Genomic DNA, 6608 nt, shown 5'->3' on the forward strand with positions numbered 1-6608 from the left:
CACACACACAGACAGACACGCTAGCTAACTCGCATACAAACACTTCCAACAATAACTCTCACACACGCACACTCCGACAAACAAAAATGCACACTAACTCATACACATGCACACACATACAAGCATGCACACACAAACTCGTATAAAGCCAAAAATGCACACTACCTCACACAATTACGCATTCACATACGCACACATGTGCATGTGAGCTATACAACCCACACGCACAAAAAGCACAACCTCACTGAGCATGTTGGATTTGAGTATGTTGGATGAATGGCAACGTGAGGTGCCCAAATTAGATTAAATTTGCAGATTCTTTATTTATTTAGTTTCAGATAGAATACAAATCCCCAGGCCCAGCCCGGACCAATCAACACATCAGAACGTGGGGTAGGATCAGTGGCCCCCCCACTGGAGTTAATGTTCTGTTTGGATACTGATATAGGTACGATGAACGGAACATTAGCATGCATATGTGTGTGTGTGTGTGTGTGTGTGTGTGTGTGTGTGTGTGTGTGTGTGTGTGTGTGTGTGTGTGTGTGTGTTAGATGTCCCTGAGCGAGAGGAGACACGAAAACTGTAACACATTTTTGCAGCGAGGGGTAAACACAGTGAGACAGGCTTATATATAATTTTTTTGTCTTGCAAAATGGGAGAATCAAAAAATTATTCCAATATATAATAACATTATCTACGCACCTGTCCATCTGTCCGGTTTTGGTCATTACGGTTGTTCGATAGCGAATGCAACTCAATTTGAGTCATAAATATGAGATTTGTATATGTCAGTGTGTTTGTGTGCGTGGTTTTTAAAAGACAGATAAAGAGAGACAATATAACTCAGTGTGGACTCTCTGCATCCCCTCTCTCATTTCGTTTTCCATCCATCTTATATACGTCAATAAATAGAGTATGATACATTCGAGACACCACTATACCAACCTTGACAATTCAGCTGACAAAGTATGTAAATCGAGTACAAAGTTGCAAATCAATACTCATGGGCCTTATCCACCTACTGGCCTTCTTGCTTCCATCTTTGTTCATCTTCATGAGATTGATACGAATCTCGGTAAAGCAAAAGGCTGATGCTTCAATATAATGACGATACACCCCTGCCTTAGCATGAAACCCTGGTGGAGTCGGAGCCCTGTGGAGTAACAGTGGGAATAAAGTCTCTGAATATTGTATTTGGTAAAAAAAAAAAATAGGCATCCGTCTTGAAGCTGAAACTAGAATCCCCCTTGATAGCATCTCATCCTCTCTCGCTGGTATACCATCTCATACCGGCAAAAGCTTTTACTCTCAATGTATCCATCACACTGCTTATTCTTTAATACACTTATCCCCCTCCATTTCCTTCCCTTCCCCTTCTTCCCTAGCCCAACTCTCTTCCCTATTACTCTCCCCGCCGTCCCTCTCTTTCTCTCTGGATTCACCGATACAACCCCTTAATCTACTTCCTGCTGCTAGAGCCGTCATTACACAGAGTGCATCGCTAAGAGCGCGGCATATGCCTGTTCAATGTGTTCCGATATTACAAGATGGGTATTTTAATCATGGTTGCACTGAAGGTTAGCCATGCATGTGTACCCTCCCCCCGTTCCCCACCAGTGGGTTTGAGAAACTGATCAAATGCTACTCTGCTCTCTCTCAGACGGTTTAATTTCCCCTGTCTTTGTGGCGGTGTCTTTGTGAAGCTAGCACGTCGGCCGCTAAGCTAACGCTTCAAAGTAGAAGTTTTGATAGATAAGACGCTCTTTGAAAAAAAAAGACAGACTGGGAGGAAAACCAGCAAGGGAGAGCTCATCCATCAGCCCATCTTTACTCACTCATGGCTGATTTGACCTCGAGCAAGATGATGCAATAGAGGCAATTGCGCTTCTCCATCAAATAGTTGTGTTTTTGAAGCCTACGTTCAGTGGTTGAACGAGAGGCGATGTATAATGGAAAAAACATTATGGTACTTAAGCAGCATATATGTGTCCATACATAGTGTAGTGGGGTGATTCGCTAGACGATCTTCAATTTTTTTCCCCATCTGTGTGGACGTGATGCATTATTGAGCTAAAAACCTACAATATGGCCACTTACCGTAATGTTTAACGGCTTTCTGAAAGTAGTCTAAAGTAGTCGTAAGGGAATATATAGATAGTATATTTGTTCAATTATTTAATATTTTTTTTAGCCTAAGCGGAAAATGTTGGCCGTGATTCCTACAAATGAGTACTTTAACTGTAACAACAAATAAAAGCTTAATGAAAATAAAAAGATATGGTGTTTTCTTTTTAAACAAGTTAGTATTACACAATGCCAAAGAAACAGAAAATACCCATCAAGGATTCTACAAATATATATATATGTATATACTATATATTCGAAAATATATAAATATTCATATAGGCCTATATATATATATATATTTAAGCAATAGATCACGGCAGGCTGTGGTATGTGCTCATTATACCACTGTTAAGGGGCGTTGTCCGGCGACCCCCTTCACAGTGGTATAATGAGCACATGCCACTGACTGAAGTGATCTATTGCTTTTATACAACGGTTACTGTTATGGCGAAACGAAAGTCATAGACACACTACATTTAAAAAGAAACCAAGAAAGTCAAAGTAGCCGTTTTATTAAAGACTACCAAAAAGTAGTCCCTCCTGGCTGCCTTCAAAATGCACGACGGTCGCTATGCAACACACTTTAGCGTCCCTCCGAGAGAACGGTTGTAACGGTTTCCACTTCAAGGCGCGGAGTGATACTTTCACAAAATGATCGGGCGTCATAGCAGTTATGTATACGCTTATTATACAACAGTTAGGAACCAATCAGATCGCTGGATTTAGGCCCCCCGTTGTATAAATATATATATACCACGTCCCAGCCACCCATACATAATTGAAAGACACAGTCCAACGTTACAAGGTTTCATTAATAGTTAAGAGGTCAAGTAACCCATTCACAGGTTAGCATAAAGTCCCTTTCACCCATGCATCAATGCCATCTTCTGGACTGTCCCTTGGCCCGTCTAATCTGACGTTGCTATGCCATGTGTGAAAGGGCACAGGACATTTTCCAGGACGTAGCTGCATGTGTGAATAGGTAAAACCACTAGCGGTGCCTTAAAGGTTATCCCAGAAAGGCACGGGGAACAATGGTGTGACTGAGGCTGGAGTCTGCCTCGTTAAGATTTTAAGAGGCCCGTCCTCATACTTACATGTAATAAATAGGCCGTCTTGTTAATATTCAAAGAGGTACAGTCACATGTTTACAGGTAAGCATTAGATTGGCCCATTCATTAATTACAGTTACAATGACATATTTACAGGGAACTAAAAGCTTGTCGCGACGATATAATTATAATTAAAGCTACACTCACTGCATTACAGGCACTATGTTTATTAATTAACAGGTAAAGTAGCTCATTCACAGGTGTATATTAGGCTGCCTCAGTCGTGTTAAAAATGCAAAACCAGCCATGGATTTCTATGTATTGGCTGTCTCATTAAGCTTTAAAGGTACAGCATATGTATTTTACAGGCTGGTTAATAATTCATCGATAGCTCCGAGCTTCAAGAGGGAACACTAGGGCACCAGAAGGCTGAATATGCAACAGCTTAGCAGACAAAATGGATTCAGAGGTGACATTTAACATTCCATTTTTATCCGAGCTCAGTGATTCACCATCAGGGGGAAGCCGGTGTTCATTGGTCTTTTGACACAGAAACGTGGCGCTGGGGAAGCCAGACCAGATCAGAGACCCACATTTAAAATGCTGTGTGTGTTTCTTAGGAAATGTTTCGTCACAAAAGGATAGAAAAAAATTCTGAGACACTGCCGTTGGTTTGTATATAATGTAATTCTAGTATATAGTACTTTAGCAGACACTATCCATTAGAGAGAATTCAGATGCATGCCATTGAGGCACAGATAAGGATTAGGTTATCTTGCTCAAGGATAACTACTGGTTAGGTTAAGGATAACTACTGGTTGCTTACATTGGGGATATATCCCACAACCTTCTGGTGTTACAACACCCTAGCCCACTGCCTTACTACTAACCTGCACTCTTTGAAAAATACAATTTGTTAGTGTGCTCAAGGTCTTACACAAAGGGCTTATGTGTGTCTCCGATTTAAGGTGAGCATCAAACACATATTCTCTCAGGATCCATCACAGAAATCCATCTCAAAAGCCTTTCAATAGCGGGGGATATTTTGAGGGATATTTTTCGGCAGATTCTTCCCCTTTTTCATATTCAGGCGGTCTGAAATATAATTTACATTTTACATTTCCCCCAGTCACTTGGACGGATGGATCAACAAACCTCAACCTGCCACTTACCCCTTTACAACGAGAGAGAGAGAGAGAGAGAGAGAGAGGGGGGGGGGGGGGAGAGAGAGAGAGAGAGAGAGAGAGAGAGAGAGATAGAGAGGGGGGAGAGAGAGAAAGAGAGAGAGGGGAGAGAGAGAAAGAGAGAGGGGGGAGAGAGAGAGAGAGAGAGAGAGAGAGAGAGAGAGAGAGAGAGAGAGAGAGAGAGAGAGAGAGAGCGAGAGAGAGATCGCCTGTCTATCAAACAGCCATTTCACACAAATAGGGCCAATCGCGTTGACTCTTAAGCCACGTATGTGACATTCATCCACGAAATCATAGGGTTAGGGTCATTTATTTTTTTTAAATGAATGGCACCATACACCTCCGACCACGTTTGTGGGTGACTTTATTGTTGTTTTTGCTGCCAGAGCCAACCATTATCCCCCCATTTGGCAGGTATTAATTTCAGACCCTGATGATGTTGATTAAAGCTACCGGTTCCATGGCTACCACTACCAAGAACAGCAGGTATATGGTGGTTGAGGACAATTGTTATTAAATTCTTTCCCTGCTCTCCTGTGATTTAAAAACAAATTATCCCAAGGCGAAAAACTCCTGCCAAATTGGGATGACGGCAAATGTCGGGATAAATTGATAGATTATTTTTACTATGGTCTCTATGTTGAATGGAGAACAGAATTTAAATAGGGGATTATATAATTTTTTTTCTGCTGTTATACAGCCCTGTTCATCAGGCCCAATGCCAAACTTACTGTGAAGTGATTCTAATTATGGGTCTAGACCTCCATTTGGAGAACTACGATTGGGCTTTGGGCAGAGCCGATGCACTCGAATTATAAATAAATTCAAAAGACGTATGAATAATTTGTACTTGTGCAAAAAGTGACATCTCTTGTGTTTGCTAAGGATTGTCAACGCCGTTTAGAGTCATTCTAAACTATCCTTAAAGCAAGGAAGTGTGAGATATTGGAATGCAACGGGGGACATCTAATCGGATTATTCACTGAGGAATATAACTGAAGTATATAACTGAAGTCAACTTTATCTTCTGGAGTGGGGGAGGGCAACTTAAAACCCATTTAAAGTCGTGAATCAGTTAGGAAAACTGGAACGGTATTTCCACAGATAATGTGGAAGTAATGTATCTGATTCAGCGTGTGTGTGTGTGTGTGTGTGTGTGTGTGTGTGTGTGTGTGTGTGTGTGTGTGTGTGTGTGTGTGTGTGTGTGTTAGAGATGTGAGGAGAGAGAGCAGGGAGAGAGCAAGGGGGAGAGAGATATATTGCGTGTGAGAGAGAGAGAAGTGAGGGCGATACATAAATAGATACAGAATGGCAACTGAGAGATAGTGAACATCATTAATGCAACGACTATGGAATTATCACAGGGTCAAAATAGAAAAATACCAATATCAAAAAATATCCCATCATTTCAGTGGAATATTCCCAGACAGGAAATGACAACAAATTCGTTATGCATGCAAGAAGGAGAGAGCAAGGGAGAGCGAGCAAGAGAGATTGAGAGATTCGACTGACAGGTGAGGTAACCAATGCAGAAATAAAAAGTCTTGTGCCCATTTGTCCTAGTTCACAACCACATGTTCTTTGCTTGGAAACGGAAATGCAAACTAAATGGTTGACTGTGGCCTACACAAAATAATGTTACGTTGTGTTGTTTTTTGGAGAATAACACGTTAAAGATTTGTGCTCACAGGGAGTTTAGTATTGTGTTTTATAAGTTGAAATAATCCTCTTACAATGTTATTTTCCCATGAAACACTACACAGGACAGATTGTACATAATAAAGAGAAATATGTTTCAGGAGATCGTATATTTTTTTTTTTGCTTCCCTATTTTAATGTTTAAAATATATATTTGCATGGGTTGGCGTCTACGCTAACCGATCAATGTGCCACATGGATCACTAAGAAAATCGATTCAAAACAAAAAAAAAAATCGCATACACACAACTATCTTATTTGCAATTATAGGTGTCTTTTTCTAGTTTCTACCTTCCAAAATCAAATCTCTCTTTTCAAAAGGCGTCATGACCGGTCCTTCACCTGCAACGACGCTATTGATCTAGAGAAATATTAAAGTTAGGGCATTTATCGAAAGCGACTTTCAGTAAGTAAATTTGTCAGATGAAAGAGAAATATATCGCTGTTGGTGCAGTACATTTTTTTATAGAAACAAGTGCCAACCAATTACAATTGCTAGGTCAACCCATTCAACGTACAAAACAAAGATAGGAAGGATAAGATGCTA

At 40.7% G+C, this 6608-nt stretch overlaps 1 protein-coding gene across 1 annotated transcript in view; it reads right to left on the minus strand.

Moving 5' to 3' along the window:
- The window catches only part of LOC132451539 (CUB and sushi domain-containing protein 3-like), a 243589-nt gene that overhangs the window by 135331 nt on the left and 101650 nt on the right, over positions 1–6608 (minus strand). The gene's annotated exons all lie outside the window — the stretch shown is intronic.

Source organism: Gadus macrocephalus, chromosome 22 (genome assembly GCF_031168955.1).
Source record: "Gadus macrocephalus chromosome 22, ASM3116895v1".
Lineage (NCBI taxonomy): Eukaryota > Metazoa > Chordata > Actinopteri > Gadiformes > Gadidae > Gadus > Gadus macrocephalus.